Consider the following 9,426-nt stretch of genomic DNA (forward strand, 5'->3'; position numbering starts at 1 on the left):
TATGTTCTAAACGCTTTACCAAGTTATTTTATTATTTTGGGGATATTTTTGTAAATATGGACCTGGACTTTTGGTTTTAATTTGGATTTTTTTAAACTGTGTTTTTGGAATATAAACTACAATGCCAAAGCATGTTTTTTTTTAAAAAATTTAACTAAGGTTTTTGTAAGTAAAACGGTACCAAGAGTTAATTGGATTTTAAAGCTTTCGCGTATTAAGAAATTTTTTTGAGCAAATTAATAAATTTATGGTTTTTTTTCAAACTGAGTAGAAGATATTAACTAGAAGGATTTTTAGGTATTGAAACAGTTTTCCAAAAACACTCTCATATAACATTGCCAAATTTGGCCATAACGTCTAGGTCGGGTTCAGGGTGTTACAAATATCCTATGATGGTAACACACTAATGACAAGGTCATTAAACGAGTACTAAGTAGTTGTTTTTGTAATGGTGTGTCATTAGGGAGAGCTCAGTCACGATACTGTAATGGAATGTCTTCATGACTAAATGAGTTTATAATTAATAGGTGAAAAGCAAGATCTTAATTATAAATCATTTGAGCCTCAACTTCATATGTCCAATCGGTCCCTTTGCCAGCTCTTTGAACTAGAAATGAATTACATGTTTGAATAAAAATGAATGGAATGAATACAAAAAGAGAAATGAGAAACATTTAAGAATGATTATGTTTTCACTGAAAGGGAGAAATGAAATCAATTGAAAATTACTATAGTTTTACTAAAATGAAAATGGAAATTTGCAATCCTTTATAGGTTTACTTAAAAATGATGGAAGAATAATTTTATGTTTTTGGATTATTTTGAAGCCTGAAAATGGAAATAAACCATGCGGTCATAGTGAACATATTGAGTTTTGACATATTGAATAAATTTTCTTAAAATTTTATTGCGGGTAAAATAGTCAAAATTTTACTAGAGTAAAATTTGGATGAAAAAATTATTTAATATATAAATATTAAAGTTTATTTTTGGAAATAGAAAAACTTAATCGAGTTGGATCACATTACTAAGTACTTGGTCAAAAAGGTCTAGGAAGTATTCGTAATTGGACCCGATGTGAGAGAGGCTCAAAACACCTCATATAACATAAAAAGGGTGACAAACCTAGTAGAAATATAAGGGTAGGTCATTCATCCCTCTCCTACTTTAAGTGGGATGTTGTTTTCCTATTTAAAATAAACCTCTACAACTCTAAAAGGGTTCTACCTTCTCTTCCTATAAATAAATGACACCAATAAAGCTATTAAAACAACCTTTGAGAGTTTATTTTTACCCCAAAAATTGAGAGAATTTATTCTCAACTTATAAATATATTTTTCAAAATAACAATTTTACTGGTTTCTATTAAAAAATAGAGAATTTCTAATTTCACCCCAAAAAGAAAACTTTTCTAGTTCTATGTTTTGATTCAATTGGTTCGAGCCCACACTTGAAGCAGTTAGAGGTACAAGAATAGCAAAGAAGATCGCGTGATTGACAGCTGAAAAACATCAAGGATCCGCTTATCCGAAAACACAGGTACAAATTCTATTAAGGTTTATTGCTATAAATTTCACAAACTGGGTCTATTTTCAAAATTTTAATTTTTCGCTATGTAAGAAAACCATTTTCAAACCTGGTTTTATCCAACACTTTGTCGTGAAATTTCTTAGTTACTTCTATACATCTAACTCAATAGATAAGGTGCCTTACCTTTAATCTGAAGAGCTAAGTGCTAGGTTCTTATTTTCGTAAAAACTTGATAGCAAGAGAAAAGAGTAAACAATGAAGAAATTTGAGAGAGTTTTTTTGTTCAAAAGAATATGGAATTTTTAATGAAGAAGCTTAATTTATAGGCACTAGGTGTTTTGATGTTCTTAGGACGCCCTTGTAGACGTAGGAAAGAGTTAAATGCATGAGTGGTGTTGTGAAGAGGTAAATAAGTTGACTTCCTAACTTTGGTAAAATTCCCCTTTTTCTACTCCTAATTTTAATTTATTTCATAGTCAAGACCTTAGTTTCACTCTCGACCCAAACCAATGATTGTAGCTTGCCATGTCCACTGGCAACCCCAGCTCGCCAGGCCCTCTGGCGAACCCTAACTCCCAAGCCCACTGTCGACCCCAACTTGCCAGGCGAACCCTAGCTCCCAAGCCCACTGGTGACTCCAGCTTACCTGGCCCTAAACTCTTAGGCCCTATTCTGGGATGTTACAAGTTCTCTTCTAAATTTTATTACACATGCCTATGTTTCATATTGTTATTTATTACACCATGCAATCTCTTGTGCAATATTTTAAAAATGTAAATGGATAAATAAACAACATATGAAGCATATTATTCAATTATGATATTTCTTACTTGTTTGATAGTATTGAAAGTGTAATCCTAAGTCATTAAGTCAATTATGGCACGCATATAAAGTGTAATTTCAGGTTGTTAAGTCAATGGTTGTACACATATACAAAGAGTAATGCTGAGCTATTAGGTCAAAGGTTGTATATATAAAAATCATAATCCTAGGTCGTCAAGTTAAAAGTTGCGCATACAAAGTGTAATCTTGGGTCATCATGTCAATAGTTTCACAAATAAACAAAGCGTAATCTCGGGTCGTCAGATCAACGATTGCGCCTACAAAAGTCTCTAAACATGTACTTAATGTTATTATCAACCATCACATTTGATAAGTATTAACTCATTGCATTAAAAAATTGAATTTTTAGGGGTTATATCCTCCGTTAAGTCACTAAATGATTGTTGTTTTATTAAACTCCTTAATATGGTGCAACTCTCGAAAAAGGTTCGTGGTGCAGTCCCAAGCGAACCTTCTGTGACTAACATTGGAACATATGTGTTGATTGAGGCCTTGAAGCCCCTCCAGTCTCCATAATGGATGTTGTAAGGGCAATTGTACTTGGAGAAACAAGTCTCTAGGTGGTCAGCCTCTGAGGCTTAAGCATACTAAATGCGTTGGCTTAGTCACTCTTGGTCTTCAACTTCTTTAACAAGGTGTTAGGTTGCTTGCTAGCCCTTTTCTTGCCTAAAATGGCCTTGGCCCTACCAAGAATTGAGTCTAAAAAAGCTTGAATCCATCCATCCTGAGCCTAAATTTGATGTAGTTTTATGAACAAAATAATGATCAAACCCAACAAAATGAAATACAATTCAAAAACTTAGAAAATTTTGAATAACTCGAGGAAAAGGTACAAAAAAATTTTAAGAAGGCATCATAATGACCCTCCAACCCTGTTTCACCCACTCCTACTGTTCAACAAACTCCTGAAGAGCCTCTCTATCCATAATCATACCTAAATGAGGGACATTGAAGGGGCTTCCTCTTCCTCTTCTTCTTCCTCATCATCTAAGGAAATTTCAATTGGGGTAGAGTTTGAGGAATACATTTTCTTAATTGAAGCTTGAGCTTGGCTACTCGACGCAAACAGTTGAATGGTCCCTACACCAATAGCAACAGTTGTATTAGTCCCCACAACAATGGGCACCCTTTATCCTTAAGGGAAATGATGGGCAACGGATGTGGCATATCTTTCGGAATCCCTCATTTCCAATCTGGAAACTTTTCATACTCCGCAATGTATTGTCAAAGGTCCTCTATCAACCTATGGAGGATTAGGACCATTGTATCATCTGCATCAAAGGGCCATGACTGATCACAAGGCTTTCAGATCTCATAGTTGATGAAATCTAACCCAAAGCCACTCTAGCAATAACCATTTATACCCCAAGTTGACAAGGAAATATTTGAACACCTTTCGAAGGAAAATGACTCATGGAACAACAAGGATACCACACTTACTCAACACATCAAATTCCCTCGTAACCTTCTAATGGAGGCTTCAAGTTGCATAAGCCTGTAGGAGGAAAAGTCTACTCAATTGGGAAGCTAAAGCTATCACCAAGCTTTAACTCCATGAATACATACTTATAGTTGTCTAGACTTATGTTATTAATCCTCTCGTAGAGAAGATTCCCCACCGAAGGGTTCCCTTCCGATTTGGAGAAGTATAGCAACCTCAATTGGTTAGCACTCTATCCTTGGTCAACATTAACATATTTTGAAATATTCTTAGTTGGGGACACATTCATCTTAGAAAAGAATGATGAATCATATTATTATCCACCAAAAAGTTATAGCCAGTTTTCCTGGAATAACCCCATAACAACTCAATACTTCATCCATGAATGGATGGGGGAAGATGGAACCCTGCCTTAAACAGGCAGATAGAAACCTAGCCTCCTACCATTGTGCTTAGAACCATACATGGTGCTTAAGGCATAAGACCCCTCCGTGATGTTGAATTTATACTTATAGCGTTTGATCAACAACATACAGAATTAGTGTAACTGCTTCATCTCCCTCTAGTTGGTGGTGCATTCAAATGTGCCACCTACCATGGGCTCCCTCTCCAATCATAGAGGTTTCCTCACCCTCTTCCCAACCACCTTGGAAGTCTCTACCTCCCTGCTATAGTTGTTTCTGACCATCGAAGGTTTAGGAAAAAGAAAAGACTCTGGAAAAGGAAAACTTACACCCAAAAATCGAGAAAATAAACAATGACGAGGGAAGAACGAGAAAGAAAGGAAGGAAGTAAGAAGAATAGAAAAAACGCGAACAAAAAGAATAGCTCGAAGAAATCAAACAACACTCGAGATGATTTTCCAAGTTGAAGAAAAAGCTCTCAAATGATCAAGAAACTTCAAAGAAAGCAAACAGACTTGTTGTTGAAAAAAGGAGGACTATTACAAAGCCTTTCTAAAATTGTGCATTTAGTAGCCTAAGAGCCCTAATGATTCATGGACCACTCACAGTAGGGCACATGTCCAATAAAAGGATGTAAAAACCCATTCCATTTTTGGCACCATGTCCTTAGGCACATCTACAATTCCTTAATATTAATGCAACTATTCCATAACCTTTGATGCTACTCTCCTTTCTATGAAGCATCCTTAACATGCAAAAAAGGCAACTCTTGCTAAGCCAAACTATAGCTCCTTCATCTGTTCGAACACGTTTTGTTGAGAGCCTATTTAGATGGGTCTTGAGATAGGTCATTTTGTAACCTAACTTTTAATTGGGGGCAAATTGTTATACTCCTACCCCAGTAATGACATGTAACAGAACAAGGGATAGCTTGGAATGAACCTGGGCAAGCACCCCTCACTAGTTGCGACCCATGGGCAACCCTCCATCTCATACCCCTTAAAGTGACCCTTCGTCCAAAGTCATTCTTGACTAACCATTCGCAAATTCCACTTATGCCATTTCAAAGGCCACTCGCTATAAGCAACCAGATATAAGCCCTCCGTAAGGGCTACTAAAAAATCACTAACGCTTAACAACCTCATACGACCTCAGCAAGGAGAATGTCAAAGACAATATTGTGTATGACAACAACTAACATGCAATGAACTTGCCATCCAGTTGACTGCACGAGTAGGCCTACCACCCATATTGTAGGTGACATGGCGCTACCTGACAATAGACATCACCAACATATTCCCTAGAGCATGAGGAGCAAAGGATTCATTCTCTTCCTTTAAAAAGCCTAAGTGTTCTCTAGCCTTCTCCCTCTTCCTTCCTCTCTTTTCTTCCTCCCTCAACATCTTATTCCAACTCTTTATCTATCACAGGTGAATCGACTCTCCAATCACCATTACCATCTCCCACTAATCTCCTCATTGTTGATTCCCTATATCAACCGTACCAAAAAAACAAATCAAAGGATGAAAGTTTTGATGCAATATTTTCTTAGGTGCCATTTATAAATCTTAAGATAAATCATTTACTAATCTATTTATAGAACTTTCACTACAAAAACCATGTGAACACTACGACCCCCAGACAAAACTATCACTATCAAATCTATAAAATGTTGGAATATTTTCAAATATTTATAGTATCCCAATAACTATAAATGAATGGGTGTAATTAATCAAAAGATAAAACTTTTGGTCATTGGTCAAAAGTTATATCATTTGATTTTTTAAAAAAGAATTATAACTATTCAAAAAATATTATTTGAATAGTTACAAAATTAAATGAATAATTATTATTATTTATTTATTCATAAAGACACCTATTGAAAGATGTCTCTATGAAGAGACATGAAAATTCCTATAAATAGGAATGGGATTTCATTTGGAAATCATATCAACAAATTCTAATATTATTTCTTCTCTTCCTTCATTTTCTAATATTATTAGATTATTCTATAAAGTATTGCTGCAGAAATCCTTTGTAGAAATTGAGTTTTTGTTATACATTACTCAGTGCATAGTGGACTATTCTCGTCAGTGCAAAACGCAAATAGTCATTGGCTTCATTGTATCCTCGAGGTTAATTTGCTTGGAACTCGTTTGCACACTGAAGATAAGTGGGGGCGAATATAACCTTAAAGATAGTGGCTTGATACACGCCTTGGAGCCTGTCCTATTTCTTCTTTTTCTTTTCGAGTTCTGATCGTGTGTTCGAGTTTTTTCCTTACCGGAGTTTTGTACTAACAATTTTAAGGTTACATTTCATGATGACTACCACAACACATGAAAGTGGAACACTAAGGGAGTTGGCTTCCAACTTTGTTAAACTTGATCGTTTTGATGGTGGCAATTTTCGACGATGGCAGAAAAAGATGCACTTTTTGTTATCAACTTTGAAGATTGCTTATGTTTTGGATACTCCAAGACCTGAAGAGAATGAAAATGAATCTGTTGCTGCAACCCGAGAAAGACAAAAATGGGACAATGCTGATTACATGTGCATGGGCCACATATTGAATGGTTTATCTGATGGTTTGTTCGACACCTACCAAAACGACGTCACCGCTAAAGAATTATGGGACAAATTGGAGGCAAGATACATGACCGAAGATGTTACAAGTAAGAAATTTCTTGTCAGTCGTTTCAATAATTATCAAATGGTTGATGGTCGTTCTGTTATGGAACAATTTCGTGATATTGAAAAGATGCTGAATCAATTTAAGCAATATGATATGAAAATGGATGAAATGATTGTGGTATCCTCCATAATAGACAAACTTCCTCCATCTTGGAAAGACTTTAAAAGAAGTCTAAAACATAAAAAAGAGGAAATATCTCTTGAGGCTTTGGCAAATCATCTTCGTATTGAAGAAGAGTATCGAAAACAAGATCAGAACCTAAATTCTGAAAATGCCAAAGTACATGTTACGGAGGAAGTACAGACTACTAAACCATTCAAGAGAAAGTTCAATCAGACTGATAGAGCACCTAAGTTCAAAAAGAAACAAAAGGGCTCATGCTATCATTGTGGAAAGCCGGGACATTTCAAGAATGAATGTCGATTTTTAAAGAAGAAATCATCTTCTAAGGCTGATAATAACGAAAAGTTCGTTGCAATGATATCTGAAATTAATATGGCACAAGATGATAATACATGGTGGATTGATACCAGAGCAACCAAACATGTGTGCAAAGACAAAAGCATGTTCACAAAGTTCACACAATGTGAAAATGACAATGTCTTGTACATGGGAAATTCTTCCACCGCAACAATTAAAGGCAAAGGGTCTATTGAACTACAATTCACTTCTGGAAAAGTTTTAACCTTAAATGATGTATATTATGTACCAGAAGTTAGGAAAAATTTAGTGTCTGGAAGTCTGTTGAATAAGTTTGGTTTCAAACTTGTTTTTGAGGCAGATAAGTTTATTTTGTCTAAGGGAGGAATTTTTGTGGGAAAAGGGTATATGTATGAAAGCATGTTCAAACTTAATATTATTAATAAGAATAAAAATACTATTTCTGCTTATATGGTTGAATCATTTTGTTTGTGGCATTATAGATTAGGTCATTTGAATTATAGAAAATTGAATGACATGTATAAATTAGATTTAATTCCTGTTTTTAATAATAATATTGAAAAATGCAATACCTGTATGTTGACTAAAATTACAAGAAATCCTTTCCCTAAGGTTAAAAGGAAAACAAAATTGCTTGATTTGATACATAGTGATTTATGTGACTTGCATAATACTCCTACATTAGGTGGAAAGAAATATTTTGTTACTTTTATTGATGATTGTTCTAGATATTGTTATGTATATTTATTGCATTCAAAAGATGAAGCGCTTGATAAATTTAAAGTTTATAAATCTGAAGTTGAACTTCAGTGTGAATCATTTATCAAGTGCTTAAGATCGGATAGAGGTGGAGAATACTATAATCCAAGTTATTTTGAACTCACTGGAATTGTCCATCAAGTTTTAGCCCCTTACACACCACAACAAAATGGTGTAGCTGAAAGGAAAAATAGAGTCTTGATTGAAATGGTAAATTCAATGTTATCATATTCAGGTCTTGGACAGGGTTTTTGGGGAGAAGCTGTTCTAACAGCTTGTCATATATTGAATAGAGTTCCTAATAAGGAAACTAAAATAACCCCCTATGAACAATGGAAGAAAAGGAAACCAAACCTTAATTATTTAAAGGTTTGGGATTGTAGAGCTATTGTAAAAGTTCCAACACCTAAACGTAAAAAGTTAGGTGAAAGAGGAATTGAATGCATATTTATAGGTTATGCACATAATAGCAAGGCATATAGGTTCATAGTAATTGAACCAAATGATTCAATTTCAATTAATACGGTTATTGAATCAAGAGATGCTATTTTTGATGAAAATAGATTTAATTCTATATCAAGACAATTACAACCACAACAATTGATTCATTCTTCAAATGAGAATGAGATTCCATTGAAACAAATTGATAATAATGATAAATCTTGTCAAGAATTAAGAAGAAGTAAGAGGATTAAAAAGGTCAAAGATTTTGGACCAGATTTCATTATGTTTCTTGTAGAAGGAAAAGGTGAAAGTATATGCAATAAGATACCTTATTGTTATAATACCGAATCTGATCCTATTACATTTGAAGAAGCAGTGAAATCTCAAGACTCTGCTTTTTGGAAAGAAGCAATAAATGATGAAATGGATTCAATAATGGGAAATCAAACTTGGATCTTAGTTGATCTTCCACCAGGTTCCAAACCAATAGGTTGTAAATGGATCTTCAAAAAGAAAATGAAGGTCGATGGAACCATTGATAAATTTAAAGCAAGGTTGGTAGCAAAAGGTTTTACACAAAGAAAAGGTATTGATTACTTTGATACCTATGCTCCAGTAGCAAGAATTACTACAATTAGACTATTAATATCACTTACCTCTATATATAATTTGGTTGTTCACCAAATGGATGTTAAAACTGCATTTTTAAATGGTGAATTGGAAGAGGAAGTGTACATGGAGCAACCGGAAGGATTTGTTGTTCCAGGACAAGAGCATAAGGTATGTAAGCTTGTTAAATCTTTATATAGGCTTAAACAAGCACCAAAACAATGGCACCAAAAGTTTGACAAGGTTGTTTTAGCTAATGG

Source organism: Gossypium hirsutum, chromosome A02, assembly GCF_007990345.1.
Source record: "Gossypium hirsutum isolate 1008001.06 chromosome A02, Gossypium_hirsutum_v2.1, whole genome shotgun sequence".
Classification (NCBI taxonomy): Eukaryota; Viridiplantae; Streptophyta; class Magnoliopsida; order Malvales; family Malvaceae; genus Gossypium; species Gossypium hirsutum.